The sequence below is a fragment of the Pygocentrus nattereri genome, chromosome 21, assembly GCF_015220715.1.
Source record: "Pygocentrus nattereri isolate fPygNat1 chromosome 21, fPygNat1.pri, whole genome shotgun sequence".
Lineage (NCBI taxonomy): Eukaryota > Metazoa > Chordata > Actinopteri > Characiformes > Serrasalmidae > Pygocentrus > Pygocentrus nattereri.
In genome coordinates, this window is record NC_051231.1 from 559,724 (window position 1) to 576,833 (window position 17,110).

Here is a 17,110-nt window from a genome sequence, read left to right on the forward strand (position 1 = left end):
CTGCTGGAACCGTTCTACTATCTCATCTCTGCATTTACAAGGCTATGACTCCTCGTTCTTCCCATTTTTGTCATTTCTGGTGATAACCCAAAGAGCAGGTGTGTTTTATTTTGGGCTTATCATCACATAAACCTTGCTTTAATGTATTTTAATCTCGGGGGCAGGGGCATATTGAACCGCCGCGTCATAAAACATGGCCAATTTTGAGCAAGGAACATATCTCTCTGCTTCTTCTTGCACCCAAACCCCAGCAACACCGTTCTGCCTGATACACCTGAACATGCTTGTAAATTCAAACATGCTGTGTCCCACAACGTCATCAGACCACTGCCTATTGCCAACGGCAGTGCAGTCATTGTCCTACATATTCCAGAGTCTCCAATACAACAATAAACCTGAACACATCACAAGAAATTTAGGCTCAACCTGACCGACACTGCAGCACTTTACTGTGAGGTGTGTGTCACATAAAATGGTTACAGACAGCCAACACAACACAAGTTGAGGGAAAACAACACCTGCAAACTTAAAACCTAATACATGAAACATGAAGCCACCTTGGGCTTAAAATGGACATTTCATATCTTACCTTAACGAACTGATGCATTAAAATGGCTCTGATGGCCTATTTTTACTCATGTAAACATATTTACATCTTTCTTTTTTAACACAAGCTCACCTCACGTTTCAGAGGCTGCGATACGAGTATAAAACGATTATCAATGCATCTTGAAGCAGCTTTTTTTCTGTACAGGGTTTCTGTTTTTCTCACGGTGTGAGGACCTGGTAGTGTTAAAGCAGAGTATCTGTAATGAGCCATAAACAGAAGCTGTGAGGCTGAACCGGAAGGTCCTCATGAGACGCTGCCGCCGCTCATCTGCAGCCAAACGCGCTGTTACAGTGGAATAAGATCCAGTGGTAATGAACGTCCACACAGCGCATTACAGCTATTCTACCTGTTTATTCAGTGATTCTAGAACTTCGGTTCTGGTCTTGTTGTAGAGAGTTGGGGCGTCACTGTGTCAGTAGAATATCTTCGAGACTGGACGCTGAATCTCGGCTCCAAAGCGTGCAGCATAGCGCCAAAGCCCTGGTTCTCACCGACGGAGTGCGGAGGCAAGTGCTTGGCAGTAAAAGTTGCGAGAGAGGTTGCATTTCCAAAATAGTTTAGTGTGACACAACTCGCATATAGTGTGGCTCATATCCAAGTCCTTTAACCCCTTCAACTTCAGAGAAGCCAATTGCTTCCGTACACTAACCGAGCTCAGGGGTCAGCAACATGCGGCTTTTCCTGATAAAAATAAAATAATCCCTGTATATCACGCACACGCATACACACATCACATTCCGTTTCTTTCACATTTTATTCTTTCCAGTCATCATAATTTTAGCAGTATGAGGTTTGGTCAGTAGGGGGAGCCAACCATACTGTTGTTTTGATGGCTCCCTGCAGAAACAACCGCATGAATGAGGGCCACTTCAGGTACTTGATATGTAAATGAGGCGCTGGTAGGATGTGGCTTGATTTCACGCACTAAGAAATTTTTTTACGCTCAAATCTCTCCTGTTCACGCTGTGCACGAATCAGACACGTAATAGTTTGGACATCATGAAAGGTGGTCAAGTCTGTGCTGGTTTTATGTGAGTAAGGGTCAGCCTACTTTCTTATGGACAGTATTTCAAAGTGAAACTGTGTAGCACTAAATAAAACTGTTTCAAAGCACAAAGAAGCATGGAACCACTTCAGTGTGACACAAAATTCAAATTCAGTGCATTGCAGTTGAATTGCGAGGTCCACGCTAAAGAAAAACACGGATAGAGCGTTGCCTAAAAGCACTTGGCATGAAAAAGCATCCATCATTGTTCACGGTCTGACCACTGGCTCAGTGGAGGGTGGGGAAGAGGTATGGGTCAGTCTTGGAGATAGAGAGCGAGAGAGCGAGAGAGAGAAGCACTCAAATACAATCATCCATTCAGCAGGCTGGTCTTGTTGCACTGAAGCTGCATTCAAAATGCGTACGTGCGGTTTTTTGGGTTTATTCTCGGGTCGGGCTCAGGGCATGGGCGGAATGGCGAGTGCTTCGGATGCGTGAGTGAACTTGTGGAGGCTCTGTTCATTTTTCCCACAGCACAAAATGTCTTATTCTTGACCAAATACAGTCCATTTAAGAGGAAGGCCTTGTTGATGAATCAGATTTATTTGATATATTATTAATAAGGATTTTAACACAAGCATGATCTCTAACAAACTAACATACAAAAATCAAACAGACCACAGAACGATGCCAATGTAATGACTAGCGCTGGACGATGTAGCCAAAATATAACATCGCAATTCTCGAGACAAAATGATCCGAACTGTGTAAGGGGACATCACTCATCACAGACTTCCTGCAGTCTTTCTTCCTTTCAAATACCCATATCATTTATAATATTAACATTTCTAATGCTTTTTTTATCTTTCCGTGACACAATTGACCAGAAATACTGGGATAAGATTTATTATCAAAATAAACTGATGTTTGAAATGATTTGGTCACATGGCAGACAATAGTTTTAATGCATTTTGCTTTACAATTTAAAGAGAAAAAAGTAGAAAAGCACGCTAAAATATAGTGAGTGATGCTGAGCCATCCTGCAGCCTGAAGCAGTCGTTTAGAAGTCAGAGGTGTGGGGTCGGGTTTTTCAGAACACATCATACATCCTTACAGGTTACAATCATCCGATTCATCCACTCGGGGATGGGGTCCAAAAACAGCCCACGTTACAGTGATCTCTCACACGCTGTGTGCAGTTACACATTTCTGCCAGAGAGGTCTCCAAATCCCCAAAACTTGTAGCTTTAATTGAAAAACAATAACACACACACACACACACACCTTCTAAGCCACTTCTCCTTCTGGGTCACAGCGGGTGCTGGAGCCTATCCCAGCAGTCATTGGGCGGAACACCCTGGACAGGTCACCATTGCAGGGCAGACACATTCACACACACCTAGGGGTAATTTGGCGTGTCCAGTTGGCTTGACTGCATGGGTTTGGACTGTGGGGTGAGACCAGCGAACCCGGAGGAAACCCACACAGACACTCGGAGAACATGCAGACTCCACACAGAGAGGACCCCGGTCACCCGGCTGGGGAATCGAACCCACCGCGCCACCAGGCCACCCCAAAATAATACGTAGTAATGAAGTATAAATGATAAATCAGCATGTTTAAGGTTCCTCCTGTGACATCATGATCTTCATAGAGGACATGACTAATATTTACTAAATTTGGTTCATGTAGGAATAAAAAGAAAACAGACTCTCTCCGGTTTATTTATTTATTTTTCAAAGTTGTGGGATTTGCCACCATTTGACCCGAATGCAACCAAAATCTATGAACACAATGATGTGTCGTCATTGTTTTGTCAGTTGTGGTGCTTGATGGTTTGTGAGCCCTTTAGAGTCTAGTAGAAACCAAATTCCACAAATGAGACAAAAATATTAGAGTTGGTCATTTATTTATTAATAGAAATGATCCAATAATGAAGATTTAGGTCAAATTAATGCAGAAATCTAGAAAGTTCTAAAGGGTTAGAACCACTGTGAATGTTGTCGTGATGCCCTACAGTCTTTACACTCTTTACAGCAAAAGGTGACACAAAGGGTCTTCGAGCGACGCCACAGAAGAGCTGCTTTTAGCTCACAGTCAATCAATAAATAAATAAATGAATAAATAAATAAAGAGATTTTAAAGCGTGAAGAACCTTTTGGGCAGCCTTAATTTTAGGAGCGTGCTATTAACAAAGCTGCAGGAGAAAAATGAGCCACTTTAGGGTTTTAGCTTTCAAGCTTAAACGACTTAAGTTTGACAAATACAGCATCAAATGGCTGGAAGTGACATAAATTGAACTCTAAGAAAAGATGCGTTCTGGTTTCAGCCGCTTGTTCCATCAGCCGCTTGTTCCATCAGCCGCTGCCGTTCTAATCTCGTTTCTATTCATAGCGACATGCAACAGACATTCTCGTGTTTTAGCAGATTGCAAGTGTTTTGCTAAATTGTTGTGTCCACAGGAACAGCAGTAACAGCCGTCCACGTAGCACTCGTCTTGCTTGATAGGCTCCGGGTGTTGAAAATGGTCTTATGGTGATGGGCAAATAACAATCTTGGCTGACACTAAGTGGGTGTTGGCAGAATAAGTGGCACGATCCCCGAAACCGTGCTAGCTGGCGACGGAGCGAAAGCATTTTTGCACAGCCTTTCTGAGGAAAATCTCTCTCTGTCTCAGTCTTTCTCACGTTCACTCACCCACAGAGGAGTGTGTTCATGACAAGAAGTGCCTATTTGTTTGCATGGCTGCCCTTTTAACCCCCCCCCCCCCCCACCGTCCTCCCACGTCCACACAGCGGTCAATGCCCTCCTTTCTAGCCTGTAGACCAGAATGGCTCGTCTTTCTTTCTTCGTCGTTTTATTTCCTCTGGTCATACTGCCTAAGCCGACTTTCACAGTTCGGCAAGCACGGCCTTCCTATTTTCGCCCGTGGACGCAGCAGCATGTTAAAGTCCCACCTGGAGTCGGACCCCCTCTCGTCCTCTCCTGAGAGAAGCGTGGTTGTGATTGAACCTGGCTAGGATGTCAATTACCCCTTAATTACATCACACCCACATGTTGCCTACCCATTTAACTAAATGTAATTACATGTGTGTGTGTGGGGGGGTGATGTTGATGTAATTTCATGGGTGGCCTGCTGTTGCTAAGCTCTCTCGCCTCCCCTGTGGAGATGTTGGACTGATATGAGCTCAGGAGGCCCCAGGCCACGGCGCCGGATCTCCCACAGCCAACTAATGAATCAGGCTGGAAACGGCAACATCAGCCTCCACATCCCCACCGTCCCCTGTGTGATCCAGGTGATTGCGCTGGCAGTTAGAGCTTCGAAAGCGGAGGAGACAAAACACACACACCACCCGCGAAGCCCCACGGCAGCGTTAATTAGGCGAGGGGGCAAAAGAAATCACAGAGGGGACTCGACTGCCTTAACCTAATGAACGGCTGGGGATTCAGGCTGATCTGTATAACTGATATGGCTGAAACTGATGTTTATTGATCTGTTGATTTAGTCTATTGACTGTTACGTGATTTGGCAATGAATGTAAATATTATGCCTTCCGCATTTGACGCTCACTTCACCCCCACGAATTACTCAGAATTCTGTCTGAGAATTTTGAGCTCTTCTTTTGTGTTGCCAGATTGGGCAGGATCCCTCTGAAAAGTGTTTCTTTTATTTTTGTTATTTTCCTGATTTTCCTATTTTTCCTGATTTTATCCCCAGTTTGATCATATCCAGTCCCCCAACCCCCCACCCCAATCACATGATGCCACTAGTGCAGGCTTCCTCCAAGGCCTGTGAAGCAGCACTACATCTTTTCGAACAGCCGCTGACGCAATATTGTTGGGTAGCCGAACGCAGTCGGAGAAAAGAACCGACTGGATAGCGTTGTGCAGAGTGATGGGTGGTGGTGGGGGGATCCATCCTGCCCACCCAGAAAGAACAAGGCTAGTTGTGCTGTCTTGGACTCCCAGCCACTGATAGTTTTAGCATCACCAGGGATGGAACTCAATGTTGATTATAATAATATCTTTCCATATAATTATATAATGGTGAAGTATTTGAAATAATAATAATTGAATATTGACATTTGAAAATGTTCAGGAGTTACAGCCCTACTTTTGTTAGATATAGCTCAGGTACTCTTACTGGTTACACCTCATGGATCTGACTTATAACTCACTGACTGACTTACTCACTCGCTCGTGTTTAGCAGGCTGAAAATTCTCCACAAGAGGGCACCTTTAGCACTCAGTGACCCTGTGTCTCCTTTGTTTTTAGCTGAATAGCAGTTGACGTGAAGCTCTTTCTATAATCGCTGTTGTGAGTAGCTATTTGACTTTGTCGGGTAATTGTGCTGCTCTAATAACCAGTTATTACATGGTGTCTTTCTTCAAGCATTAGTTATCACTGTGACACAGCAGGCAGCTACTTGGCCTAGCTGTATCATAGCATAAAAGTGAAATTTTAAAATTTGAATATTAATAAAACAAGATTATACCAACAACACTTCTAGATATGGAAAAATCATAATTTTGTTCCTTTCAATCATAAGACAGTAAAGCACGCTTAGTAAAATTCACCTTAGACGTGATGGTGAATTGGCAAAGCAATCAATTCTCACAAAAATAAAGACAGACTAGGCTAATTAAGTCTAGTGCAGTGTTCTTGGCCAGATTCATGAACTGCTTGAACCCTCGGGGTATTATTCAGTTTATGATCTTACCTTATATTATTCAGTAACTACTATGAAACTAATATGTAAGTTGTGTAGTCACTGTCTGGGCCTGCTTGTGGGTCCTTAAAGGGCTTGAAAATCAAGCTGGACAAAGCTTTTAGTTGATCAAGTGAAAAAGACCCAAACTGTAAACTGTAGCACATGGCTGTGTTTGATACTCCAGCTGAAAGATTTTAGGAAATCCACATCTTTGCCTTAAAAGCGGTTTGAAGGCTAATTTACCTCACAGCACAAAATAAGAACTGAAAACTTAGAGGCCACAATATTCCAGCTAGTCTTGCAAGCCAAACTCCTGGAAGTCTTATAGGTTTCATCAGTCATTATGGGCAAGAATGTTCTATTTTAAAAGACCAATCATAGGCTGTTGTTATTGTGTAGTGCTACAACAAAAACACACCCACATGAAACAAAGCGGTATACAACGGCTGAATATTGTTTGTAGAGTAAATCTTGCTCTAACAGACTTATGTTCTTGGTGTTCAGAGAAAGCAACTGCTTGCTGCTGATAACCAGTTAGCATTTAACAAATTCCATCCTTCTGGCCCTCTTTCATTCATATTGATTTCATTAGTCCATCCAATTCCATTCCACGCAGTGCTTCCAACCATCTACACCACAGAAAGGAAATCTCGCTTTGATGAGGACTAAAATAAGCCACTGCGCAAGAAAGGATGCCGTGCTTAACACAACCAGATAAGAAAAAAAAGACCACCAGTAAGCAATACATGTCTGGACCCCATGCTGCGCAGCCATGGAAGCAGGGATGTGGAGTCTCGTGCTTGAACAGGGTGGAGGGCACCATTAATTATGACAGTGCACAAGCTGATAGTGTGCTGTTGCATCTCATTGGTGCTGAGAGGGAGGCCTCCTGCTTGCCCAGGCTGAGGCCTAATTATTACGACTCAATCCAAACAGTTTTAATGAAGCTTTTCAAAGACTGTGGTAGGATTATTTTCGGCAGGCACTGTGTGGTCTTAACCAGGCTCCAGCCGAGAGAAACCAAACATAGACAGCATGCACACATTCTTGTTTTTATACCTTGTCAGGACACGGGGACTCTTCACTCCCCCATCCAAATCACTGAGTTCAGGTGTTCCACTCACTTCCATGGCCACAGGTGTATAAAGCCGAGCCCCTCGGCCTGCAGACTGCTTCTACAGACATTAGTGAAAGAATGGGTCGCTCTCAGGAGCTCAGTGAGTTCCAGCGTGGTACCGTGATCGGACGCCACCTGTGCAGCAAGTCCAGTCGTGAAATTTCCTCACTACTAAATATTCCACAGTCCACGGTCAGTGGGATTATAACAAAGTGGAAGCGACTGGGAACGACAGCAGCTCAGCCACGAAGTGGTCGGCCACGTAAAATGACAGAGCGGTCAGAGTCAATTACTACAGACCTCCAAACTTCATGTGGCCTTCAGATCAGCTCAAGAACAGCGTAGAGAGCTTCATGGAATGGGTTTCCATGGCCGAGCAGCTGAATCCAAGCCTTACATCACCAAGCGCATTGCAAAGCGTGGAATGCAGTGGAGTAAAGCGCCGCTACTGGACTCTAGAGCAGTGGAGACGTGTTCTCTGGAGTGACCAATCACGCTTCTCCGTCTGGGAATCTGATGGACAAGTCTGGGTTTGGCGGTTGTTGTGGGAACAGTTTGGGGACGGCCCCTTCCTGCTCCAACATGACTGACCACCAGTGCACAAAGCAGGTCCATAAAGACGTGGATGAGCCAGTTTGGTGTGGAAGAACTTGACTGGCCTGCACAGAGTCCTGACCTCAACCCCATAGAACACCTTTGGGATGAATTAGAGTGGAGACTGTGAGCCAGGCCTTCTCGTCCAACATCAGCGTCTGACCTCACAAATGAGCTTCTGGAAGAACGGTCAACAATTCCCATAAACACTCCTAACCCTTGTGGAAAGCCTTCCCAGAAGAGCTGAAGCTGTTATAGCTGCAAAGGGTGAGCCGACATCACATTAAACCCTATGGATTAAGAATGGGACGTCACTCAAGTTCATATGAAGCCAGACGAGCGAATACTTTTGGCAATATAGTGAATGTACATACAGGCACTTCAGTTCAGACTGGTTGAGCTATTCTTGGGTTATAGAAGTGTGTAATAAACGTTGTTCCTGTCGACGGGTTCTGCCCATTTAAGTGGTTAAATGTTATGTAACACACCTGGAAACATCTGCATTCGATATCAGGCTTTGGTAGTACTGAAATACGTGTAATGGTGTAACCAGGATACAAAAAAGGATAACTGTACAGAAAAATGGCAGTAATCAGATTACAGTACTTTAATGCAGCAATCCCTTGGATTGGATTACAGATGACATTTTAAAAAGTAAATCAATAATCAAAAATGTAGCATTTTTACATATTTATTCATGTTTTCCTTTAGTTTGGCACCTGGTTTTATATTTAATAAGAATTTTCTAAACCTGACCGTAATCCTAACGTCAGTATAATAATAATAATAATAATAATAATAATAATAACTCTTGTTCAGAAAGTGCACAAAAGAAGTGCTCAAACACACACACACACACACACACACACACACACACACACACACACTCACTCTCTTCTGGAGCTAGAGAGGGCACTCGGCTGTAGGAAGAGAGAGGTTTGAAATTATATGTATTGGAATCAGCAGGAGGGATATGGTGGAACATGTGGCAAGAGATTTTGTCTGTGTGTACATTGTGTGCTCTGTACTTGAGAGAGAGAGAGTGTGTGTGTGTGTGTGTCTGTGTGTGTGTGTGTGGGTTTCAGGTGGAAAAAGGAAAAAAAATAAGGGAAGTACAAGAGAGAAATTGTGCAGATAGAGAAGGAGGACAAAACAGACTTTCAAGCCTATTGTTGAGATGGATTAGGATGAGGAGGCAGTTGAATGCGACTAGAATAGGATGGTATTGCAGAGAGATGGAGGGAGAGAGAGATGGAGAGAGGGAGAGAGAGAGATGGAAGGAGGGAGAGAGAGGGAGAGAGAGAGATGGAAGGAGGGAGAGAGAGGGAGAGAGAGAGATGGAAGGAGGGAGAGAGAGGGAGAGAGAGAGATGGAAGGAGGGAGGGAGAGAGATGGAAGGGGAGAGAGAGAGATGGAAGGAGAGATGGAGGGAGAGTGAGAGAGAGAGACATGGAGGGAGGGAGAGAGAGAGAGGGAGGGAGAGAGAGATATGGAAGGAGAGAGAGAGAGATGGAGGGAGAGGGAGAGAGAGAGAGACGGAGGGAGGGAGAGAGAGATATGGAGGGAGAGAGAGAGATGGAGGGAGGGAGAGAGAGAGATGGAGGGAGAGGGAGAGAGAGAGAGAGACGGAGGGAGGGAGAGAGAGAGAGGGAGGGAGAGAGAGATATGGAAGGAGAGAGAGAGAGATGGAGGGAGAGGGAGAGAGAGAGAGAGATGGAGGGAGAGAGAGAGAGAGAGAGACAGAGATGGAGGGAGAGGGAGAGAGAGAGAGAGACGGAGGGAGGGAGAGAGAGATATAGAGGGAGGGGGAGAGAGATGGAGGGAGAGGGAGAGAGAGAGAGACGGAGGGAGGGAGAGAGAGATATGGAGGGAGAGAGAGAGATGGAGGGAGGGAGAGAGAGAGATGGAGGGAGAGGGAGAGAGAGAGAGAGACGGAGGGAGGGAGAGAGAGATATGGAGGGAGGGAGAGAGACGGAGGGAGAGGTCTGAGAAGCAGACAGACGATGATTAAGCCCAGCACTCAGTGGTGCCGCAGGGAGTCGTGCAGAGAGGCGGGGGGCTAACAGCTCAGCTTTAGCACGCTAGCTCTGCCTCTCCATCTCCACTCACTCGCCCGCAGATCGATGGCCCCGGCCACAGCTTCCGCAGTCCCCCGATAAACGAGGGGGCCGGGAAGAACGGAGCAGAGCTCTGCCGGCTGACGTTAGGAACAGCTGCAGGGAGAACTGCACCTACCGGATAGCCTGAGCTACAGCCTGCGCGCAGTGGGCTTGCTGCTTGGTGGTAGTAGCAGAGAACCTGTAGGGAGAATTACTCTCTGCAACGTCTTCCGGCTTTCTCAGACGCTAGGGGGCGCTCCTGAGCAAGTCCAACATGACCGGGATTACTGCTTTAATGATGTGATTTTTCAGTGCTGCTGTCTCATTTTGATATAACAAAGCTGAGAAAACAAATCGATTAGGGCTTTTCCATATCAGTGTCACTCAGAAATGACCACAGTGCATCCAAAAATAAAGGCAGCATGGAACTTGAGCTTCTTTTATGTGGTTATAGAAAATAATTTCAATCAATTTTCCAGGATATGTTAATAGTACACTGACGTCTTCCAACAGCAAAAGCGCTTCCGAGGTCGCATCATCTTCTCATGCGTAAACAGTTCTCTTGCTGTTTTTTCTTAGTCAGAATAAGTGGTCAAACACTCAGCACATCAAACATAATGGGTTGTTTAGTGGCTTTGTTTCCTGCGGCTGCTCTACAAACAGATTCCTTTCTGGTTGCCATAGAATCCCCACAGCGTAAATGCTTAAAGTCCCTATTGATGGCTCCGAAGCTCCTTTGCAGTTTTGCTATGCATCTTATCCACTTAGCGCCCAGGAGCCAAGGCGTACGGTTGTCATGGGAACTGCACTTACAAATTGGACTGACTCGTGTCAGAAATGTAGGCCTCTTGTCGTTGTCGTGGTGCTGCAATGTGTGTGTGTGTCTGTGTGTGTGTGTGTGTGTGTGGGGGGGGGCAAGTAGGTAATCCATGTGCAAAAGCGTATTAGCATAGGAGGAGCAAGAGGGAACGAGATGATCCAGTGCTGCTGTCTCAAGGCAGTGGTTTGGCCATGAAAGGGAGCCGCCTGAAGTTGCTAATGTATAAATGGAGGACGCGCTTTGGAAATGCCATCTAACTCTGTTTGCCCGAAGCGTTCATTAAGGAAAACTGGTACGCTGTCATCTTTACAAACAAGGTTTCATGTGTCTTTCGGCCTAATTCTTTCTACCTCCAATTAAACTACAACCCCATTTCAAAAAAAGTTGGGACGCTGGTCACCACCCTGTAAAAGGCTGCACCATGAAATAGCGCAATGATTCAGGAATAACATTTCCAAACATTAAACAGCAAAGAGCTTCTGCTTTCCATCGTCTACGGTGCAGAACATCATTAAAGACTCAGAGAGTCTGGAGAAATCTCTGTCTGTGAGGGACGAGGCTGAACACCAGTATCTGCTGGCCGTGATCTTTGGGCCCTCAGGCAGCACTGCATTAAAAACAGACATGATTCTGTAGTGGAAATCACTGCATGGGCTCAGAAACACTTCTGAAAACCACTGACTGTGAACACAGTTCATCACTGCATCCACAAACGCTGTTAAACTCTAAAACACAAAGAAGAACCCAAATATAAACAGGATCCAGAAACGCTGCCACCTTCTCTGGGCCTGAGCTCTTTAAAATGGACTGAGGGGAAGTGGAAAAGTGTCCGGCGGTCCGACGAACCAACATTTGAAATTCCTTTAGGAAATTATGGACACTGTGCCCTCTGGGCTGAAGACCACTCAGCTTGTTATCAGTGCTCAGTTCTATAGCCAGTATTCATGATGGTTTAGGGGGCATTAGTGCACATGGCCTGGGTGACCTGCTCATCTGTGAAGGCCCCATTAAAGCTGAATGATATAAACATGTTTTATCAACATCTGCTGCCGTCCAGACGACGTCTTTTTCAGGGAAGGTCTTGATTATTTCAGCAAGACGATGTCAAACCACATTCTGCATGTATTACAGCAGCACTGCTCCGTATTAAAAGAGTCCGGGTGCTAAACTGACCTGCCTGCAGTCCAGACCGGTCACCACTGAGAACATTTGGCACATTATAAAATGCAAAATCAGACAAATGAGCCCCTGAAACTGATAAACAGCTGAAATCTTATGTTAAGCAAAAATTGGAAAACATTTCACTGTCAGAGCTACAGCAGCGTCTCCTCAGTTCCTAAACACTGACAGAGCTGTTAAAGAGGAGGTGATGTAACACAGCGGTAAACAGACCCCGTCCCAACTTTTTTGGAATGTGTTGCTGTCATGAAATTCAAAACGGGCAAAGATTTTTCAAAAAACAATAAAATTTCTCAGTTTTAACATTTAATATGTTGATTTTGTAGTATTTTCATTTAAATACAGGGTTCACACGATTTGCATAATATTGCATTCTGTATGTATTTACATTCTGCACAGCATCCAGCAAAGCCCTCTTTACAGTAGACATCTCTCCTTGCTAAGGATGCAGCTGACGCAGGCTGCATTTCTCGTCTGTAACGTCACTGACGGCTGTCTGATGTTGCAGCAAACCTCAAAGGAAGCGCCTTTCATGTTTGAGTATTCAAAGGACTTAGTTGGTTAAGTACCTTCAATCACTCCACAACACCACAGCCATCCAGTGCCTTGCTCTCCCTGGCGGGGTTGGATGGTCCTCCTTCTCTCCATCACTCTAGTCAGTGTGGGCATCTTTTAGCTGATGTAAAAGAATTGGCAGTTAGCGTTCTCCTCCAAGCGTGTTGAGCTGTCCAGTGATGTGTTAGTGGCTGTTAGGGGCTACTGTTCCAGCTTGGTGACATCAGGGTCTGACCATCCCAGTCTGGTCAGAAAATGTGTAGTTTGCAGTGAAGAGAATTGCCACTCAGTAGTGTCTTCCAGATTTTTCAGACACTAGAGGGCGCTCCCGAGAGCCCAGAATAAATGGATGCAAAATTAGAGTTTGGAAATGTTTAATCATGAAACCTTGGGCCAGACGTGGGCTGGAGGTTAGGGAACTGGCGCTGTGTCCAGAAGGTCGCCGGTTCAATCTCCAGAGCCGACAGTCCATGACTGAGGTGTCCTTGAGCAAGACACCTAACCCCCACAGAACCCCCTGGGTGCTCTGGATTGGGCTGCCCACCGCTCCGGGCAAGTGTGCTCACTGCCCCGTAGTGTGTGTGTCTGCTCACTAGTGTGTATGTGGTGTTTCACTTCATAGATGGATCAAAAATTTCCCCCATTGTCACTTAGAAAAAAGCAGAAATAGTTTGAAAACAGAACAGCAATACAATATTTCACCAGTGATGCTATAATTTGAATATTTTTAACTTCAAGTTGTAGGACTTTCTAACAGTGTCAAGTACATTTACGACATAAATAATCGCTTCACTCCATCAGCTAATTAACTAATCCGTACTGAGTAGCTGTAGAACCAGCATGCTACTGTCTAACATCTGTTTACTGCATTTGGAAAAATACTGTCTTTGATTTTTTGAAATGTAATGTAAAAGCAGTGAAGATAATTAATCAGCCTACTATCCAAAATTAAAGGAAAGTCCCACACAAATGGTTAGAAACCTCTTTATTCTTAGTGGTTCACTCCTTTCTCCCGTTTATTGAGGGCTTGCTTGCGGGCTGCCTCTGGCATTTTGCTATAATGTGAGCGATAGGAAGTGACCAGGCTCCCCTTAAACGGGCTCTGGTCTGGTCACTGTGTTAAGCTAGCTCCGCCCCTGTTGTCGTTCATGCCACCTGTGTTTAGTCTGTAACCCCTCCTGGTAATCAGGCGTGTCAGCTGTGTCTGGTCAGTGCTCATTGTTTACACCCCTCTATTTTTGCTGTTTTTATTGCTGTAGATTTTATACTTTCTATTTTTCATTTCTTTTCTCTGTTCTCTTTTTCTTTGTTTCCATAGTTTTGCCCGGTTTCTTCTTCATTTGAGTTTGTTTCCATACAGAGTCTGTGCTGCGCTATCTGTACCTGCCAGCTGTGTTGTCAACCCGTACTTTAATAAACTTTACAACTCCTGTTTCCTCGCCTGCCTCATTACAGCTACACTAGTGTTATTTGCACTACTTACATAAGGCGTGATGTAAGTACAGCGTACTACGGCTGTGTCATTTCAGTGTCCTCGCATACCAGTGCAAGCAGGGACTCTCCCAGAGAGTCACTCTTGGTTGGTATAGTGTAGTGGGTATATAGTGGGTGGTGTAGTGTAGTGGGTGTATAGTGGGTGGTATAGTGTAGTGGGTGTATAGTGGGTGGTATAGTGTAGTGGGTGTGTAGTGGGTGGTATAGTGTAGTGGGTATATAGTGGGTGGTGTAGTGTAGTGGGTGTATAGTGGGTGGGTGGTATAGTGTAGTGGGTATATAGTGGGTGGTATAGTGTAGTGGGTGTATAGTGGGTGGTGTAGTGTAGTGGGTGTATAGTGGGTGGGTGGTATAGTGTAGTGGGTATATAGTGGGTGGTATAGTGTAGTGGGTGTATAGTGGGTGGTGTAGTGTAGTGGGTGTATAGTGGGTGGGTGGTATAGTGTAGTGGGTGTATAGTGGGTGGTATAGTGTAGTGGGTGGTATAGTGGGTGGTATAGTGTAGTGGGTGGTATAGTGGGTGGTATAGTGTAGTGGGTGGTATAGTGGGTGGTATAGTGGGTGGTGTAGTGTAGTGGGTGGTATAGTGTAGTGGGTGGTGTAGTGTAGTGGGTGTATAGTGGGTGGTATGGTATAGTGGGTGGTATAGTGTAGTGGGTGTATAGTGGGTGGTATAGTATAGTGGGTGGTGTAGTGTAGTGGGTGTATAGTGGGTGGTATAGTGTAGTGGGTGTGTAGTGGGTGGTATAGTGTAGTAGGTGTATAGTGGGTGGTATAGTGTAGTGGGTGTATAGTGGGTGGTGTAGTGTAGTGGGTGTATAGTGGGTGGTATAGTGTAGTGGGTGGTGTAGTGTAGTGGGTGTATAGTGGGTGGTATAGTGTAGTGGGTGTATAGTGGGTGGTATAGTATAGTGGGTGGTGTAGTGTAGTGGGTGTATAGTGGGTGGTATAGTATAGTGGGTGGTATAGTGTAGTGGGTGTATAGTGGGTGGTATAGTGTAGTGGGTATATAGTGGGTGGTATAGTGTAGTGGGTGTATAGTGGGTGGTATAGTGTAGTGGGTATATAGTGGGTGGTGTAGTGTAGTGGGTGTATAGTGGGTGGTATAGTGTAGTGGGTATATAGTGGGTGGTATAGTATAGTGGGTGGTATAGTGTAGTGGGTGTATAGTGGGTGGTATAGTGTAGTGGGTATATAGTGGGTGGTATAGTATAGTGGGTGGTATAGTGTAGTGGGTGTATAGTGGGTGGTATAGTGTAGTGGGTGTATAGTGGGTGGTATAGTATAGTGGGTGGTGTAGTGTAGTGGGTGTATAGTGGGTGGTATAGTGTAGTGGGTATATAGTGGGTGGTATAGTATAGTGGGTGGTATAGTGTAGTGGGTGTATAGTGGGTGGTATAGTGTAGTGGGTATATAGTGGGTGGTACTTCAGCCTCATAAAATGTTGAACATTAAGACATTTCACAAGAAACTGAAGTACTTTGCGGACAGTTTCCTGCCAGAGATGTGAGAAAAGTGGCTATAGTTGAGTTAAGCGGACTCTTCTCGGCTCTTCTAAACGTTCTGGGCTGCTGACCCCTGGTATAACAAAAACAGTGCTTCATCACTACAGGGCTACCGACTCTAACCGTCCACCAGCAAAGCGGGGGTGTAGTACAGGGCTGTATGCTTAGAGTGTGCAAAAGAGTAAAGACTAACTGGAAAGCTTGTTGTGTACGCATTCCTAGCATGTTTATGATCAGTAAACATCAGCATGAATTCAATTAACATTCCCTCGGCTTTCCGTTGATCCCGGCAATACCCTCCGAGCAGCAGCTGGTTTAATTAGTCTGTATTTTTTGCTGCTTTTTCCCAACTCTGACAGGCCGGACTGCTTTCAAATTAATCATCTCAATAGATTTAAAGCAACGAAGTGATGCTGTTCAATAATGATAATGTGGAATTAGCCTGAAATCCCTCACAAAGCGGCGCTCCGGCTAATTTGCCCAGCACCCTGAAAAATCGCAGCGCCCACAAAGTTGTTATGCAGCGTTATCTGACACGATAAACAGAAGCAAAGAAAACCTTCCTGCTGTTGTTTTGTGTGGCCTGCTGGTAATTAAAACCGGGGCGTTTGCACTTTTGTCATTGTGGAGTCGTCCACCGTCACAGGCTTGAGCGGCCGCAGCAGCTGGGTCTTTCATTGCTAGCGGCTAGTGCTAGGACACCATTTGGCGCTAATCAAGAGGCCAAGGCACTTTAGCTGAATGAATCAAAGTGTAAGGCTGCTTGATCAGCCCTCTACAGCCTCCCTTGGAGGCTGACTGCAACTGCGCTCGTGATAGATGTACTTCATTATGTATTCAGTGGGTATTAAAAAGCCATTTATTTGTTTCCCAGGGTTGGGGGGCCAGAGCGGAAGGGCTTTAATAGTTGTTGCCGCTGTGGTTGGCAGCAATAGTCTACTGTACATGAGAACCCAAAGGACGGTGTAGTGCGTAGCTACATTATACCACTAAATAGCATCGCAGTGGAGCAGCAGGGCACAAAATGACTCTAAAAGACAGGATGAGTGCCGGAGCAGCATAACAGTCCTTAATGAATAAAGCCCTTTATCAAAGAATCACACAGGGGCGAGATGCCACTGAGCGTGCAGCGGATGGTTTTTATTTCTGCAGATGTGAATAATATATGAATATTGATGCTAAAGTCAGAGTCAGGCAGTCTCTACACACACAACACCTAGAATCAGCAACGCTCTGCTGTGTGGCTGGCATGAGCTGCTGGTGGAGACAGTTGGAGGATTCAGCCAATTTCTCAGAATTTCTGCATAATTCATTTGTTGAAGTGTAAAGAAAGTCATCCAGACTGGTTTGATGGAAAATGGCTCATTGTAAAGAAACTTACTGAGTCAGATTTCTTTACAGTGATGGTGATAAGAACCAGGTTCCAGTGTCTCCAACACA

The 17,110-nt window shown here is 45.2% G+C and overlaps 1 protein-coding gene across 1 annotated transcript in view; it reads left to right on the top strand.

Annotated features, from left to right (window-relative positions):
* The window catches only part of arhgef10la (Rho guanine nucleotide exchange factor (GEF) 10-like a), a 263,737-nt gene that overhangs the window by 147,764 nt on the left and 98,863 nt on the right, over positions 1-17,110 (top strand). The gene's annotated exons all lie outside the window — the stretch shown is intronic.